Source organism: Miscanthus floridulus, chromosome 4, assembly GCF_019320115.1.
Source record: "Miscanthus floridulus cultivar M001 chromosome 4, ASM1932011v1, whole genome shotgun sequence".
Classification (NCBI taxonomy): Eukaryota; Viridiplantae; Streptophyta; class Magnoliopsida; order Poales; family Poaceae; genus Miscanthus; species Miscanthus floridulus.
The window spans coordinates 18,536,788-18,555,727 of record NC_089583.1 but is presented as its reverse complement, the minus strand read 5'-3'; the positions used below and the strand labels follow the sequence as shown (position 1 = coordinate 18,555,727).

Genomic DNA, 18,940 nt, shown 5'->3' with positions numbered 1-18,940 from the left:
TGTTGCTGCCTTGCTGCGGCAACAGCCCTGCTAGTATGCTACAGAAAGGTTTCGTTCTCATGAACCCAACTTGAGTCCCTCAGTTGTACCTACACTGTTGAAATTCTGAAACAGATCTGTTCTTTTGTGTCGCTCATTCTCACATCTCATTGCTTATTTATACGCAGCCAATCTAGTACACTTCTCCGTTCTGTTTCTGGAATATAGAAACCAGCTGGAAATCATCTTCTAACAAATAGTCAGGGTAAAATCTTGTTTCATTCAGAAAGAGTCCCATAACAACTCTTCAGTGCAACACAATATCCATACAAACATCCTAGACGAGTAGCCGTATAGCTCCAGAATTCACGAACCATGATAAGTTCAATTTGAAGCTCTTAAACAGAAGTTAATCCCAGATTACTTTACTAAGGCTAAATTAGCAAATGCAATCACAGACTAAACAAAGCACACCAGGGTTGTAGTCTCCTGCACTGTTTATACTAAAACAATGTTACTTACATTTGAAAGATCACTAAGTCGGTGAGGAGCACGGATTTGGGCAGGCGCTGAGTAGCGGGGGAAGGGGAGCTGGGAATTCACCATGGATCATCCTTGAAAGATGGGAAAGATACGATGGCATCTAGATCATACAGTCCTCCCAATTCTATGCTAATTTCTATTTTCCTTCCCAACTGTGACAAAAATTTCAAATAATTACATTTGAACAAGTGTTAAGGGCTTTATCCCAATAGGATTGGAAGGCAATTATAGTGACATTTGCATTACCATTCACGAACATTCAACAGGCAACAACAACAAAGCCTTTAAACCCCAAACACGTTGGGTAGGCTAGAGTTGAAACCCAGCAGAAGCAATCAAGGTTCAGGCACGTGAATAGCTGTTTTCCAAGCACTCATATCTAAGGCTAAATCTTTAGATATATTCCATCATTTCAAGTCTCATTTTATTGTCTCTACCCAAGTCAACTTCGGTCTTCCTCCGCCTCTCTTCACGTTACTATCCTGGCTTAAGATTCCAGTACGCACCGGTGCCTCTGGAAGTCTCCGTTGGACATGTCCAAACCATCTCAACCGGTGTTAGATAAGCTTTTCTTCAATTGCGAACATTCAACAGGCAATGTTACTGCATTTTCAGCAGCGTGGGAGGAACGCTATACATTTCCAAACTGTGACCACGGAGCCAATCTAGGGCATCACCTAGGTCCTGGCATTTGAAGCCCTTTGATCCTCGAGTCCTCTATTATCATTACACTGTTACACACCATTTTCTTGGTTATTTTCAATCTGGATTGGTGACAGTTTCAAAGGTCTTGACATGCTCCAGCAAGTTCCAGGTAATGACCTTGCTGAACTCTACGAATATGCTCAGTTATTTTCCAAGGAAGAACAAGCAAGGAGCTGACAGCTCCCGACACAGGACATTTTTCAGAACTTCAATACAGATTTAAATCTGAATCACACTTGAAGAAAGAACATGTCATAAGTTGTCATGAAAGCACAAGCTCAACTATTGATTGATGGAAAGAAAACAATTGACATTTAGAAATACAGTTTTTCTCAGGGTTTCATGACATTTAGAAATAGCCATATAGCTTTCTCTCAGCATCAGGTAGGCCCAACATTATAACTTCTCTTGGAGAGAACTAACCTTTCTTCCAGGCAGATCCGGAGTATACAATTCAGGCAGATCCGGTTGGATCGAAGTTCCTTGGGAATGCCTCTACCATTACCAACACTACCACTGATGTTCTATTAGGAAGATAAGATGTGGCATGCCCACATGACAATTAATTGCACATATTACATTTGAAACTGTACCAGTTTCCTCCAAAGAGATTACCTCTCCAGCACATCTGTTTTTACTGTAGCATAAATAAGACATTTTGGTTCTAAACTTTTGATGTAACCGCAAGCCTTCAGTTTGAAGCCATTCCATACATGCAACATTAGCAAAATATGGAAGATATTTTTTTTTTGATTGACATAAATAAACACACGACCAAACAAACTAAATTCACTGTAAATAATTGCTCATTGATACAGCCACGAAAAAAAAACATGCCAATCATAAAACATATTACCAAAAATCTAAATTGTTCAACTTGTGCAACAACATTCATTATCATTAATATAACTAGCATCCATAAAGGTATGACTACATAAATGTCTCAACAGGCTTGCAGTACTAATTAGATCAAAAGCATGAGAAGGCATACATCCAAGCACAAGCAGAACATTTCACCTAAGTCTACTGGAATTTCACCAGGTCGTGGATTCGAAGCAGCCTCTCCTCATATTTTGCGCGGGGAAGGCTTGCCTCGATTTTTTCCCTTCCCCAAACCCCACTCATGTGGGAGCCTCCGCACTGGGCAATGACACTCAGTTCCTTACGGTCCATGTCGTATGCTGTCAGATTATTGTTACAGCTCATGGACTCAAAAAAGAAAACCACATTACAATCTTGATGAATGTCAACCACCCTGAAGCTCTAATGTAACTCGTGTGCAACTCTCTCCAAAGATGGATAGTTCCACAGTGTTCTTAACACACATTCCTACACCCATTCCTGTGTACCATAATCCTGAATAACCTAGATGGATAGTTTCTCGTTCTTTTCATCAGCAGACTCTAGAGTCACGCAACGTAGGTGCCCTTGGGATTGACCTAAATAATAAATAATACCTGGCACAGTGATCATCCTTCTTGCCTTCCCTTGTACATCTACAACAAGTATGTGCTGTCCATCTGAGCCCCAAACTATAAAATGTAGGAAGACATTAACAAAGGCGCACGGATGGTAGATAGCATCTAGTGCAAACTGATGATGCCACCCTTCCAATTGTCCTTGCTCTTTTTGTTCATCAATTTGGTTTTGACTCCAGGTCCCAGTTTCAGACGAGTAAACATGCAACAACACTACCTTCTCGACGACATTCGCAATCTGGAACAGGACCAAATGAAAGTGATAGGATACGGCCAGATCGAAAGCCAAATGGGGATCGCTTAACCCTGCAAGAGAGCCGCAAGCAGGCACGGCTGACCATTGCCTTGTGGTCGGGTTGCACACGATGTAGCCATCTAATAGGTGAGACAGTTCCTGACGCTGCCCGAAAAGGATAAGCCCGTTGCAGGAATCCAACAAGAAGGCCTCGATCCCAGTCATTTCTGTCAAGAAGGAGAAGCAGGGGTCGATGTCCAGAGGCACGGATCTGACTGTCAGGTCGATGAAACTGAAACTGATACGGCCCAATTCATCGTCATCCAATTCATCGTCGTCAACCTCGGACGTCTGGAGGAACAGTCCTTGCATGGGTTGGCGGAGCTTCTTACGGTGGTCGGGGTGGGTGATGAGGTCGCGCCAGGCCTTGGCAGCCCTCCATGCCTCCCTCCGAGAGCAGTCTGTGTGAAAAGCGGGGACCGAGCGAGATGGAGGTGTGAGGGGATGCGAGGGGGAAAATGCAGCAATGGGGAGGCAAATGGGGGCTTACCAGACACCGGAGATGGCCGTGGTCGACGGCGCCGGCGCCGGTGCCGGGCGGTGCCGAGGATGAGGATCGAATGGGGATTTTGGGGGATTTCTAACAAAACCCTAGAGGAGTGCCGAGGAAGAAGCTGGGTGCGGCCGAAGCGAGCAAATGAGCTCTGTCGGCGCCTCGGCGGAGTGCGGACAGTGTGTGTGACGTTCGACCGCCCTGCGAATGGGCCGCAGGAGCTTGGGGCTTCACGTAAAATTAGTATTTGGTCTGGGCCTGGCGCCTGGGCGAATGGGCCGCAAAGTTCGATCGTCTTTTTTTCCACAAACAACGGGCTGGCAATGCAAAGTGAAGGTAAATCTTCTGACGAATCGTACATCAGTGCAAAATCTTGTGTCAATCAGCAGGGGTCTGAGTGAACGTTGCGTTTGATAACTCAAATACTTTAACAGCACACCTCTTCAGTGAACTCAGTATCCGCACCACACAAACAGCAAAGCCTGTCTAGCTAGCTCTCAAACAGAAGCTAATGCTAATCCCTGATTACATTACACATCGAGGCTAAATTAGCAAATGTACGAACCACACTTGAGAACAGAAGCAAGCAGTTGGACACACAGTTACACAGAATGCTAGAATGCTACAGCCATATGACTAGTAGTCAGCAAGAGACGGCCCTTAAAGCTGCCCTAGCCTACCGGTGTGTACATCACCTTTGTCCCATTGCAGTAAACGTAAATCTTCATGCTAGAATCTGGTCCAGAGAGGCCAAGTAGCTCCTTACAGAGATCCTCATCGAGAGTGGCCGAAGGATCAAAATTTATAGTAACTGTTTTGAGCACTGGTGTCCATCCCAATAGTCGTTTCACAAATGCTAAATCACAATCTGCAACGCTGAATCCACAAATATCCAATTCCTCGAGAGAATTCAAGCAGAGCTCCTCAGTTTTCCAGTCTTGCGGCTGATGACAAACACAACCCGGCGAACAAGCAGATTGTTCCTGATGATGACCATAGACATAAGATAGGATAACTTCTCAACAATCTTTTCAACGGCTATTGACAATAAGAAAAGCAGGAGAAACTGGAAATCAATTCGATTTACAGTCATTTAGAAAGTGGAAATGTGAACAACATATGCCAAAATTTGCATAAGAATGGGATATCATTTGGTGTTAGCCAATTGCAGCAATGAGTTCGTGGCATGTATATATAGAGAATTGTAGAAAACAAAATTTCTACAAAATGACACAAAAAATATACCAACTGTAAATAGAGTATAATTGATGAATTTTGCTTCTTAGGGTTTCAACAGAGCCTTTAGCATGGCATAATGAGAAGTAAAATTAGCTTAAACACTAGACTGTGTGAGCAAATTATACCATCAGTTTGAAACCTGATGCCAGTGAGCAACATCTACGCTGGAAATTAATTAGGATCCAAAGTAGGGCTGCAACTTTTCATTGTATTTTTGAATTGATGCACAGCTGCTAGTATGGATCCATACAATTATATCTTCCAGAAACAAACCATTAAAGAAAAGTAGAAAACTACACCTAAGCGTAGCAAACTAACTCCTGAAGTATAATGTATCACCATTGGTCAAGCATTAGTGCACCAAATGAAAATCTTCCACCACTTTCCAAGTAACCAAAGTATTCAAAGCTGATAAGGTGAAGCATACCGGAATGTCTTCATGTGTCTGCAGAAACAGCCTTCTTATACTTATGCAAGAGACAACAGCATGTCCAATTGTTACTAAGCGCAGCCATAAGTCCTCAACTGGGGGCAAGGTTAGAGCTTCCATCAAGTAATGGTAGTTAACCATCTTCTGCAAATTCATAAAAAGCCACAACAAAATTTCATATGCAGCAAGAAATGAAGCAACTCTCTAGAATAACTGATTTTCTCACAAGGAATGACTTGTTACAAAATACAAGCAAACTACTTTAGAATTGTTTTGCAGACTAATGACACAAGATGTCTCTGGTAAAGAATCACAACTAAAACTAAACACTCAGCCTGTTTAGGCCTTAACTGAGTTGAATATGCCCCAAGTAACACACTACCATCCACTCCTGAATTCATGTCGTTGACTAAATAAGTAAACATTACAACTATACCAGTGCATCGACGGGAAAAACTGACAAAAAGCAGTTGAAGTAATCAATCATTCAATATAAGGTACCAAGGTACATCATATTTTATATAAAAAAGGAAGACTAAACCCGAACCATCTATAGGATTTACCTTAAATGAATAACCTCGATAATCCTACGAATGTGAGACTTCAGAAAACAAACCGAATGAAAATTTCATATAAGAAATGGGAAGTTCTTAAAAATTGTCATGTGTAGTCATACAAAAAAAGGAATGTATCTAATGATATATGTGGATAGGGGTGCCACCAAACGAATAAAACCTTGTCCATCTTTGAAATGGTATGGACATATCCAACAAATGCCACTAGAGTCACTGGTGCATAGAAGAATAGTAAGGCAGCAGGGCTCAAACAAACCTAACACGAGAAGAGTTTGTAAAGAGATACTTGATGGAATATCTCAAAAAAGAACATTTTACTATTACTTATAACTTCTTTTTAATGTTTGGATACTTATTGGGTTTAATCGCTAGCCTACCTCAACTCACTTCAAACTAAAATGCTTTGTTGTTGTTTATCTACCCATGCTGATAACTCAATACCATGTTCACATTTCCTTTTAAACCATTCCACACTTGATACCGAAACTTGTTGTCAAAAAATTAAACAAACATTCATGGGAAAATATGGCAGCATCGTCATCTAACATGATTTTCATTTATTCACACGCTGTAGCACCATCATGGATGATACCAATACCAAGACAATCGTCTAAGCTACTGATCAAGATAACAACAGGATACCAGATTAATTCAACATGATTCTCAACTACTAATCCTGATAAACACTTCATATTTAATGAAAGGAAACAGGAGTTATAAAAAGTTTTTTTTTCCATTTTTTGTGTTCTACTATAAATTAGCTAAAGAGTAATGAACATGTGTCTTGCAGCATCAGTCCATTTGGCTTGAGGTGGGATGAAAAATCCCCAATTCATTTGCTTGCCAGATCAAATAGTCATGTATACATCTGATGGTTGCACATGCCCATGTATGGTCAAGTGTTAAAACAGTCTGCTGTATACGTGTCCCTACAACTGAAGGTTGTTGCACCAGGCATTATATTGACAGTCAGTTGCTTGACTACATCGAGATCTATCAACACTACTACTCCGAAGTAGTTTTTGTTACAAACTTACAGTTACTAGCCTTTCATCTGAAAAAACTTACAGTTACTAGACAATTGTACTTAGCAACATTTAAATAAAGAAAGTTTCAAATGCATGATAACAGGACACGTATAAAGAGTACTCACAGGTGGATGGACGATTGAAATGTAAAGATAAGGGATCTTCTGAAAGCACTGCAATAACATCAAAGTGCCCCAATTGTACTGATGATCACGCAATTCAAGGAATAAGGTTGCCAGTCTCTGTAGATGCACCATCTCACCAAGATGGACTGAGATGGGATCATATCTATCATGCCACTGAATCATTTCCATAACAGGAGCAACGATGTCAACCACTGGTTGCCTGACGAAGCAGTGAACAATACGCAATTCTATCAGCATCGGTGACGCAACAGTGAGCTGCTGCAACCCTTTGACAGCTTCCAACCACAAGCTTAGGAGAGACTCTGAGAAGATAGCGAGGTTGGGCACCCGAGTGTCGACAAGACGAAGTTGTCGCAATGAAGGGCAAGGAGCAGACGAGAAGGCGTCGCCGATGTCGCAGGCGCCTGGGAACTGGACGTAGGCTAGGTCCAGCATGGTGAGCTTTGTGAACACGCCGGACGGTGGCAGCACGAGACCAAGGTAACCTAGGCGAAGGATAAGCCGTTCGGCCCTGTCGAAGCAGGGCATCTCAACGGCGGCCCTTACACCGGCATCCGGAACCTTCGTCAGCACGTTATGGAAAAGGAGCTCGTTGGTGAGGCGGGGCGCTGCAAGGCGGAGTACCGCGGCCGCGTCCCTCGGGTCGGCATCGTTGGCCACGATGCTCAGGAGCCTGAGCGCGGGCGCCTCATGTTGGGCGAGAGCCGCGCACGCCGAGACCGGCGAGGGCCGCGCAGCAGCCGGTTCGGGGGGGAGCGGGAACCGCAGCTCCGGGAGCTGCGCTCAGAGGCGGCTCCAGCGACGAGAAAGGACGCAGGTCCGCGGGGCGGCTGCGGCAGAAGGGAGGTGGAGGAGGACGAGGAGGAGGATGTCATCGGGGAGCGCGCTAAGAAGGTCCTCCTTCTCCCCCTCGCCGCCGCCGCCTTCATCACCGGCAGGAGCGAGATCTGGGGGTGAAAGGCCCTCGCTGGCGCCACCTTCGTCACCGGCAGCGCCGCCCGGAACTTCTCCCGAATGTCACGCATCATTGACCCAACGCCGTCGCCGCGAGATCACCTCCACCTAGGTTGTGTTGGATCTCTCCCAGAGTTGGCGATTTCTCGGCTGATCGCCGGCGAGAGCTACCATGCCGCAGCCAACTAGGGAGAACTGGGGTTTTGGGACGGAGGCTCGTCGCACTACCGGAAACACCAGATTTGCCGAGTGTCAAAACCTTCATCGAGTGCATTCTATCCGGCACTCAACAAAAAAGTTGTTTGTCGAGTACATCAGAAACTACACTCGGCATACTAATATCTTTGTCGAGTGCTGAAAAAAGACCACTCGGCGAACTAGAAAAAACATTCGGCAAAACAGAGATACTCGGCAAAAAAACAGCCACGTGGATATCCGTCAGCTAGTGTGTCGGTCGTTAGGAGTTTGTCGAGTGTCCGTTAGTGGCACTCGGCAAAGAAGTTTACCGAGTGTTTTCCTTTAACACTGGGCAAAGAAATAATTTTACCAAGTGTTTTTTTTTCGCACTCGGCAAATAGATAAGTTTTTTTTCTCTTCTGGCCTTGAAACTTTTTCTACTGTCCACATACAACATGTAGTACTCTATGTTAAGATTTAGTATATTTCTGGATCCGTTTGCTATATTTAATTAATTTATTGCATTTCAAGTAATTTTTTTATAAGTCAAATTTGAACCGCAAGTGATTCAAATAATATAATAAAATAAGTAGAAAAATGATATTCAAGTTATTGAGTCCGGTGTGAGGCCTTACCCAGGAAATGAAAAGAAATTTTGAATATCTTGTTCAGGAAACACGACCACGAACGTGTGGCCGAATAATTTTTAAATTCTAAAAAAAAAGCAAACGAAGTCTGAAAATCATGAGATTTGTCAAGATCTCGTGATATCATACGTGGAGGCCGTGGTAAAAAAATGAGAAGGTTTCGCATAATCTGTCACGTATGATGTTTACAAACCGAAGTATCTGAGAAGAAGAATGGTAGCGTATCGTAGCGTTGAGAAGGATTCGGTACGATTTAGAGTCAAAGTGACGGTTGAATTGGGGGTTGATTTCAAAACTTTTTGTATAGGCAATAGAGAACAAGATTGATTCATGTGTAATTTTAGTAATTTTTTTGATCCGTTTGATAATTTTAATTTATTAAGTGCAATTATAGAATTTTAATTGATATACATTGAATTTGAGCTACAACTGCATGAAATAATAAGTTTTTTTTCTCTTCTGGCCTTGAAACTTTTTCTACTGTCCACATACAACATGTGGTACTCTATGTTAAGATTTGGTATATTTCTGGATCCATTTGCTATATTTAATTAATTTATTGTATTTCAAGGAATTTTTTGGTATAAGTCAAATTTGAACTGCAAGTGATTCAAATAATAGAATAAAATGAGTAGAAAAATAATATTCATGTTATTGAGTTCGGTGTGAGGCCTTACCTAGGAAATAAAAAGAAATTTCGAACATCTTGTTCAGGAAACACGACCACGAACGTGTGGCCGAATGGTTTTAAAATTCTAAAAAAACAAACAAAGTCTGAAAATCATGAGATTTGTCGAGATCTCGTGATATCATACGTGGAGGCCATGGTAAAAGAAGGAAAATGAAAAAAAAGTTTGCGAAGTTTACCGAGTGTCCCTGAGATGGCACTCGACAAACATGGATTTTGCCGAGTGTCAGACCTGTGACACTCAGGCAAACAGCTTCATGGACCCCACACATGTGCAGTAGTTTAGGATTTGGAAATGGAAAAAAATAAAACGGGTTTGCCGAGTGCCTGCGATCTAGCACTCGACAAACCTATAGTTTTCGGAGTGTTAGAACTGGGACACTCGACAAACAGCTTTAAGGGCCCCACACACGCGTAGTAGTTTAGGATTTGGAAATGGGAAAAAAATAAAACGGGTTTGCCGAGTGCCCGCGATATAGCACTCGGCAAACCTGTTGCTTGCCGAGTGTCAGAACTGGGACACTCGGCTAACAGCTTTACGGGCTCCACACACGCGCAATAGTTTAGGTTTTGAAAATGAAAAAAAAAAAACAAAATAGGGGTTTGCCGAGTGCTAGATCGCGGGCACTCGGCAAACCTCCCTCGTAACCACCCCAAGTGCCGCACCCGGCCGCACACACTCAAACACTTTGCCGTGCCCAAACCAGACCACGCCGCCGGCCCCGTGCCCGCGCCCGCCCTACCAGCCCTCGGCACTCTGCGTCCCACACCCGACGTCCGCCCCCGCGCGTCGACGACGCAGGCTCCCGGCGCCCCGCGCCCGGCCCCCAGCGCTCGCCCCCGCACGCCAACGACGCAGGCTCCCAGCACCCCGCGCTCAGCCCCCGGTGTCCCGCACCCGGCGCCCGCCCCCACGAGCCGACGACGCAGGCTCCCGGCACCGGACTCCCCACCGCTTCCGTCGCTTCCTGGTAATGAAGCAAGCCCTAGCCTTTGCGTGTGGAATGGGGTTGGTGTTGTTCTAGGACACGGTTGTGAACTCTAGGTACATTACTCTTAGACATATACCTGCTACAATCAGCATTGGCACACTAGTTGGTTTTTGTTTGGCTAGAACAAAATCTCTTCCTTGATCGTGGTATGTCAGCACTAGTCATCCAAGCTTTGGTGTCGTGAGGTGTGTTGAGGGGAGGGGAGGGTACTTGCTTCGAACTATGATCCTGGTAGAAACGGGCAAAGGGCTAATTTAGATGCATAAGAGATTAGTCAACGTTATTGAGTTGAGTAGTAACTGTCATGCACTCATGCTTAGTTATTTGCCAGAGTATAATTAACTTCCATATGGACATGTAATGCCATCGCAATGTATGCTTCGATTGTAGTTGCACCTGTAACTATGTAATCTTGCTAGGCAGTTCAGAGTGATGTATCAGGTTGTCCTTGCATTCATTTACTCTTCTACTAGGATATTGCTAAGTGTTATAGATCTTAAAGATTAAAAGTCAAGGTCAGTTTTGACAAGAAAAGGATATTAATATTCTTCTAATCACTTATATTTCATTTGTTTTTAGGACAGTTCCCAGATCATGTTTATATCGTGTATGCATTAGGAATCTAGCACAAACTTAGGTTAGGTGGTAATTGTTAACAAACCCTCAAATAGCATGGTAGGAGACAGGTATTAAGGGTGTATAAAAATAATCTATGGTGGTAGTTTTTCTGAAATCCGTTTTCAAGGCTCCTTCCAGTAGGATACAGCTTACTCTTGGGATCTTTTGCATGTTACTTAATTTTTGACAGCTATTATTTTGGTTAGAACTGTGCACTTTGGCTAATCTTATATCTGGCAAATCCATGCTTGTTTAGGTATTGTACGCTTGTTGCAATATGAATGCATAGTAATCTTAGTTTTCCTAAAAATTGTGCTGTGAGTTTTTCTTTAGTCCAATGGCTATGGTAATGATGAAATGGGAGCAATGCAATGCACCTTATTTTTTAGGTTTGAGTCATGATTAGTTCCAAGGCTATGGGATGCTCGCACTTTCATGTAAACACTGGTAGAGAGACCGGCTCTACTCCCGGTTGGGAACCCCTTTTAATCCCGGTTTCCCAACCGGGAGTAAGAATCTAGGACTAAAGGGTGTACAAAAAATAAACAAATTTCTTGAGACCTCGCTTGCGCTATGTGGGATTCGAACACAAGACCTCTCTCATCACGTATAGATTCCTTACCAACTCAACTGCACACCGCATGTGACATAGTCCTCTGCGCTCCTACTTTTAAATTGACCCGTGAGGGACCTTTAGTCCCGGGTGGGAGACCTTTAGTCCTGGTTCGTAATACCAACCCGAAATAAAAGGTCACCCTTTAGTCCCGATTGGTGTTACCAACCGGGACTAAAGGTTAGAGGACTTTTAGTCTCGGTTGGTGGCTCCAACCGGGAGTAAAGGTCCACCTTTAGTCCCGGTTGGTGTCTCTAACCGGGACTAAAGGTCCCCTACCACTGTGCCGAGCGCAGTAGCCGTTGGGCAGGGACCTTTAGTCCTGGTTGGAGACACCAACCGGGACTAAAGGTCTCTCTAGTCCCGGACGCAAAAAATGCCGGGACTAGAGCCCATTTTAGCCTCGGATGAAAGGTCTGATCTCTACTAGTGAAACTTTGTTAGCTCTGCAACAAGTTGTTTCAGCATTATTTCTTGGACTCTGTATGTGGTTGTCGGCCATCGTGCCGTTGGTTTGTTGTAGGTTTTGGTTAACTCACTGTGCAGGGGACGTGCTGCCGAAATTTACAATTGACACTATTATGTTCGTTTGTTGCAGGAGAGGCTATTGCAAGGATCATTCCCCACCGTCCTCGACTCGTCACTTTGCAGGACAGCAAGGTGAGGCATCCTACACCCCTCTTTCCATATCATGTTCGTATATCACGTAACCTAGCTAGGCGTCTCCTATTCAAAACAGATACGGTTGGAAATATGCAGATCTTTGCATATCTATAACCGTATCTGTTTTGAATTGTCCATGTTTTTTGGACAGCCCGAGGATGTGTAGATAGAGTTAGTTTCCATGCTCTACTCGGATCCGAGACAGAGTTTTAGCAGCATCTCCCTGTTGTTCTCCGGATACACAATCTCCCTGCTAGGACGGTATTTGGAGAACAGAGGGGAGGTGTTGCCGAAATTCTGTCTCGGATACGAGTAGAGCATGAAAACTAACCACATCTACACATCCTCGGATGGGATTATGACCTATCTTCACCTATTAGACAGTATATGAACCTATAGATGCAATTGATTTTTATAGGACCCATCTACACAGCATGTTTACCGAGTGTCAGATACTAGACACTCGGCAAAGAAGCCAACATTTGTACTTTCTGGGCCAGTGTTTGCCGAGTGTCCAGTATTTGACACTCGGCAAAGAATTAAGGTTTGCCGAGTGCCCGAGATTTGACACTCGACAAAGATGTCAGGTTTGCCGAGTGTCAGGTCCGGGACACTCGGCAAAGGCGCCGTGACCGTCTCCGCGCCGTAGCGTTACTTTTTTTTGCCGAGCGTTGGTTTCAGCTCTCGGCAAAGTATATGCCGAGTGCCCGATAGAAAACACTCGGCAAAGAGACATTTGCCGGCACTGTAGATGCCGAGTGCTGTTTGCCGAGTGTACACTCGGCAAATCCTTTGCCGAGTGTTTTGTGGGCTTTGTCGAGTGCCTGTGGCACACGGCAAAGCCACTGTTTCCGGTAGTGTCACTCGCCGCCTAGGAATGGGTCGTGATCCGCTCCAAGCCCCACTCCAATCCTGTGTGATTAGGTTGTAAGCCTGATCCTGTTCCAACTTGAAATTATAGTATATAGCCCGATCCAATCCGATCCTTTAATTTGCACTATCCTAACCCACTCCTGATCCTTTTAATTATACGGGCCGATCAGCACTGACAACCCAAGGGCCGGCACATACTATATTCAAATGTACTAGCAAACAAGCAAAACGTCAATCGTCCTGTTCGCTTGGCTTATAATCCGTACTTTTTCAGCGAACAAACAGTATTTTTCTTTTACAATAAATTAGCCAACAGTACTTTTAGCCATGACTTATCAGCCAAGCGAACACGGCGAATAGTTCAAGATAACTGACAGACAATCAATAAATTACATCCAGTTCGATTACAATGGAATTAGAACAAGCAAACACAAAAGTTCTGCAGATTGACTGGCGAGTTGCTAGAAGAGGTACAAGATCATCATAGTACAAGCGAGTTGCTTAGTTTAACCATTTGAAGTGATTGTGCAGCCTAAACACCTGCAAATGAATCAAATATACATATGTAAGGGAAGAATATATATTTTCAACAATCTTACGGTACAAGGATTTCTACACCCCTTTCCAGTTCCCTCAGCTACAATAACAGATCAGCATAGCAAGCTAATCAGCACAACTATCACTAAGTTTTATGCCATCAGACAAGACAAGGAAACTTGATATGCCGACTAACCAAACAAAGTCAGGGAGGCAAGCAAAAAACACCTGGATGAGAATTCTAAATGGTAAGTACTTAGCTAGTGCCTTTTAAATTGTTTATCATTAGAATTGTACCTTGACAGATAAACGAAATATCTCCAGTGCACTAGAAAAAAGAAACAAACAAAGACTGTCGTGTGAGTACGAAAAGGTTGAGATCTATGGATAAGTTATGACGTCCCTCTTGAGTCATGAACAGTGAAGCACTTTCCTTTTCCTTGCAATTTTCTATGTTATCTTGAGGCGGTTACTCAATCAAATAGCTGCACCACTGTGTCAAATAAACTGAATGCCTCCTAAATGTTGTGTCTCTTATGTATGAACTGTATGAAGCTCAAGGAAAGAATGATTCATTCTAAGAATATGGCAATTGGAAGTATTTGCATTTCAAAAAGGAAAAAAGTTCAGAGTAACTGATTGGTAAAGGTGGAAGTATTTGCCTACAAATAGAGTGCTCGCTGCAGCTTTCCTAGGCTGCAGGTGTGGCTGCAAACAAACAACTAAAACCTATTGTAGCTAAGTAGCTAATACGTGAAGCTGGAATCCACTTAGTCATATATTAATGCAGTGGCTGATTAGACCATAATCTAATACCAAAAAAATATGCAGTGAAGCATGGCTGATTTAAAGAAGTCAATTTCATATTCAGTGGCTGATCAACACATTTCTAGTGAACCAACAGCTAGTGCACTAACCTGTCAATCATCTACTTCATCTGATTCAAACATGCGATGTCCAGTCATTGGTTCACCTGCATTGAACAAGACAAACATATTAAACCACTATTGTAAACAAAACCGGCTTTGCAATATGTATCTTAAATATGATAATCACCTTCTTCTGCATCATTAAAGCCAATCAAAGAATCTTTCGCACAGACTAACGCTTCAAGAGTTTTTGGAGAGAGAGAGAGAGAGAGAGATGTCCTATTTTTGCCAAGTATCCTTCCAGCAGCACTAAAAACAGATTCTGAGGACACTATGCTAACAGGAATAGACAAGAAGTCTCTGGCCATCAAAGACAAGATAGGATAGGCATCCGAGTTTTTCTTCCACCATGCTAGAACATTAAAGTTCTCTGTCTGTCTCACAACTACTCTAGGATCATCCAAATAAATATCCAATTCTGATCTTTCTGAGCGAGTACTCGAGTTTTGTGATGAAAATTGAGCAAATGCAAACTCTACACGTCGTTTGCCACAAAGTCCAGAAGAACTCGAATCGCCCTGACTTAATACTTCCTCTTCATATGAAATGAAGATAGGACCGGTGTTGTTCCTCACAATCCTCTCATACTCTAGATAATATTTCTTCAAGTATTGCCTAAGCTCTCATCTTCGCTTCCGCTTCTGCATTCTCAACATTCATGTAAAAGAACCTGACAAAGTCAGCTTTCATGGATGGATTCGGGACAGCAGCTATGAGAAGTATCATACTAGGCGCAGCCCAGTATTTCTGAAACTTGGTTTACATAGCTTCAGCCAACTCATTGAGCAGTTCATTGGTATTCCACGTCTCATCAAGCAATACATCTCGGACTGCCATCAACATCTTCAGAAAGAGATGGGCTGTTGGATGCCTATCCGCAGAAAATGCTTTTGTAGCCTCACTGAACTGTTCTAGAAATTCATGAAGCGATTCAGCTTTCTGCCAATCTTGTTCACTAGGAACATCCTGATATTGCTCATCTGCGAATCTGTTGAGAGCTACTTTATACTTCAGAGCTTCATTCAACATGTCATATGTAGCATTCCAGCGGTGGGGAACATCTAGAACTAGCCCCAACTTGCCTTTGAGACCTAATGCCTGAACGATTGAGTTAATGTTTACAGACAAGAAGGTGTAGATGTGACAACCTTGATAATGTCTCTTACCCTTCCAACTGCATTTGGTATGACTTTGTAATCCTGCTTGGACCATTATATTGAACACATGAGCAGCACATCTAACATGTAGGTGTTCACCCTTAAAGAACATCTGAGCACCTAAAGTGGCACACAAGTCTCTAATCACTCAGTTGTTCACGCTTGCATTATCTAAAGTCACCGTGAACACACGATCAACTAAATCCCACTCCATCAAGCAAGTCGTGATGCCATCTTGCACAACAAATGAGTTATGGGGGAAAGAGATCTGCTTGAATGCAATAATCTTCTTATGGAGCTCAAACTCTTCATCAATGTAATGAGTTGTAACTCCAAGATACCCCAATTTTTTTTTACGACCACAAATCAGCAGTTAAACTGACATGAGACTTCAACTTTGTGATCTTTTGATGTAGCTATAATTTCTCTTCTTCATACAACATCAGACAGTTTGTCGACCCACCACATTGAATGAAGGCTGAGCATAATTTATCATCTCTTTCCAAGCACGATCATCTGCTTTTTGAAATGCAATCTCAGCACTATGGAAGTACTTTGCAATCAGACCTCTGAATACAACAGGATCAAATACAGAATTATCTCTATCAGACTTGTTCTTCAAAGTTGCTAAGAATCTGTCCCTGTCCTCTTGAGGGATATGATGCCAATAATATCCAATATGCCTATTCAAGTGAGTTGTCCCTTTCTCTGACACAGAAGACAACTGGAGCTTGCAATACTTGCAGACAACCTTCTCAATTCCATCAACAATTTCTGAGTCAACATAAGCCCAAACTTTAGCCCTCTTTTTCCCTGACAGGCCTGATTGATCAGTGAAGATAGCATCAAGACTATCCTCAACTTCTGCTGCTATTGCTGATGAAACCCTCTCCATAATATCAAACACTCATACTAATAAATTAGAGTCCCCTAAACCAATGAATGACAATCGATTGATAGGATACTAAAGTAAGACGCAAAGAAGCTGAATTTCACAAAAAAATTATAAGCCTAATTTGTTTTCATGATAATAGTACAGCTGACCGCAAAATGTTTGTAAATTTGTTTTCACGATTATTGTAGAGCTCACTGCAAACTAATGAGATTTTTTGTTCTAAAACATCCAAAAATGTATGGGTCGGGACAATGGCAATGTAAGGAACAGCGTTAAAAATGCAGCCTGTGACAGTTTCATCTACTGGTGAACTGATATGGATGCAGAACAATTCAAATTGTATTGCCCACTCCCTCTACATATAGCATGGATGGATGGATCGATTCCAATCAGTGCGCCTAGTATTTGCATAAAACTCAGTATATACCAACATGTTCGGGCTCAATTGATAGTAAAATCACTGCCAAAGTCCAAGAAAGTTAACAGGTCTTTTACCTGCTGTACACGTATGTGTGTCAACCTGCACACACCAAAGCAGTACCAAATCAGCACTTGGAAACCCCCACGCAGCACCAAATGAGCACTTGGAATAGGAAATCTAGCTTCAGCAGAAACTTTGAAGGAAGCGGAGGTGGGTACCTGCTTGATGAAAACACACTAAATATGAATAATCTCAAACAGACACTGCTATATGACACAAAGTATATGGCAGAAAAAGGATCCAAAGCAGCAACCACAAAATCTGAATATAGTTAATCCAAGCAGTCAGATTTGCATCTAGTCTAGAACACTACTACAGGAATGGTTTCTAGGGGCAGCTGGTGAGGCTTTGTAGAGGTGGCTCGGCCAGCCGCCCCTACCATACCGTCTCTACAAATCATGCATTTATAGGGGCGGTTCCCAGACCGCCCTTACAAATTAATTTGTAGGGGCAGCTGGTGGCTGGTAACACCAGCCGCCTCTACAAAATCAATTTGTAGGGGCGGTTGTAGTACCAGCCGCCCCTATAATATCTATTTGTAGGGGCGGTTTAGTCTAGAACCGCCCCTACAGTACATTTTTCGCCAAAAAAATTTCAAATTTACAATTCAAATTCGACCAGAACATATATATATGCATATATAATTCAAATCTGACCAGAACATATATAATTCAATGCCACAGGCTTATATATACCATACATGACACATCAAACTATACACATAGTAGTCAATTGCTAATTAGAAATTTCATATACATGAAGTAAGATCTGACTAAAGTATTTTACATTAGCTCATAGCTGACAGACGGGGAATTAGTGTACAGTATCCATTTAAACAAGAAACACAACCAAAATAAGCTCCACTAAATATCTGACTAAATTACCAGAAGGAAATTCCACTAAAGTAGTTGGCTTAGCTCTCAACCCATATATCTTGCATTGCCCATTCAAAGATTTCACAAGCTCCTCAAGATCTTACTGTATCTTATTAGCCCGCGCCTATAAACAGAGGACAAAGGAGATCAAGATAGTGAATATGTAACACTTCAGGGCAACTTTGCCATTGATAAGACAAGAAATTTGTAAATTGAAATAAGGAATATCATAGCATTGTGGTAATGCTCCGAGACACATGATTCCCACGAATAGAAAACATGGATCCAACGATATGAGAAACAATATGTCAACTCAATGTGATGCTAGCAAAGAGAAAAATGTTAGGAAAGAAGCCACCAGCAGCCCCATACGCACAGGTAAGGCTAATAATAAGGCAGAGTGGTGGCTTCCTCTACCTAATATGTCGAGTACTAAGCAATGTTGATAGCATCCGATGTCTTGAGGTCAAAACTAATAGTGTCTTGGTCATTCCCCATCTGGTTTCATGTTGTAATGCTTTTTTCAGACCAATGCATTAAAAAGGACAGTTTATGTGATATAATTTCCTTGGGAGTGCAGTTACCTTTGCAAGATATAATTAGTTGATGACTACAGGTTCCTTGTATCTATTTTAAATCTAATTCTAAATGCTAATAAGACAAGTCCAGATTGTAATGATAGGTTCATAGGCACACAAATTAAGAAATGAATTATCAATCACAAAAGCTCCATAAAAGTGCTATCAAATTAAGATAGAGAATTTACAGCTTAAGAGAAAATCAAGAAAGTGTCACCTTGGATATTCTAAATACTATTCAGTAAACCATTCAAAGCACCAGCAGAAATCGTGCAGCTATTGCCATCCACATTGACACTCAGACAAACACAACCCTGGGACATTAAAAAGAATTAACTCAGACTCAAATATG

At 42.5% G+C, this 18,940-nt stretch overlaps 1 long non-coding RNA gene and 2 pseudogenes across 1 annotated transcript; all 3 read right to left on the bottom strand.

The window, feature by feature from the left end:
• Positions 1-2,057: 2,057 nt before the first annotated feature.
• On the bottom strand, positions 2,058-7,936 carry LOC136548166 (uncharacterized; annotated as a pseudogene).
• A 5,611-nt stretch (positions 7,937-13,547) lies between these two features.
• LOC136551067 (uncharacterized) lies at positions 13,548-17,285 on the bottom strand. The gene is made up of 3 exons (XR_010782433.1): positions 17,150-17,285; positions 14,591-14,646; positions 13,548-13,676 (listed from the first exon to the last, which is right to left on the bottom strand). It is a non-coding gene; the product is annotated as an uncharacterized lncRNA (long non-coding RNA).
• On the bottom strand, positions 15,218-16,654 carry LOC136550643 (zinc finger BED domain-containing protein RICESLEEPER 1-like; annotated as a pseudogene).
• Positions 17,286-18,940: the final 1,655 nt, after the last annotated feature.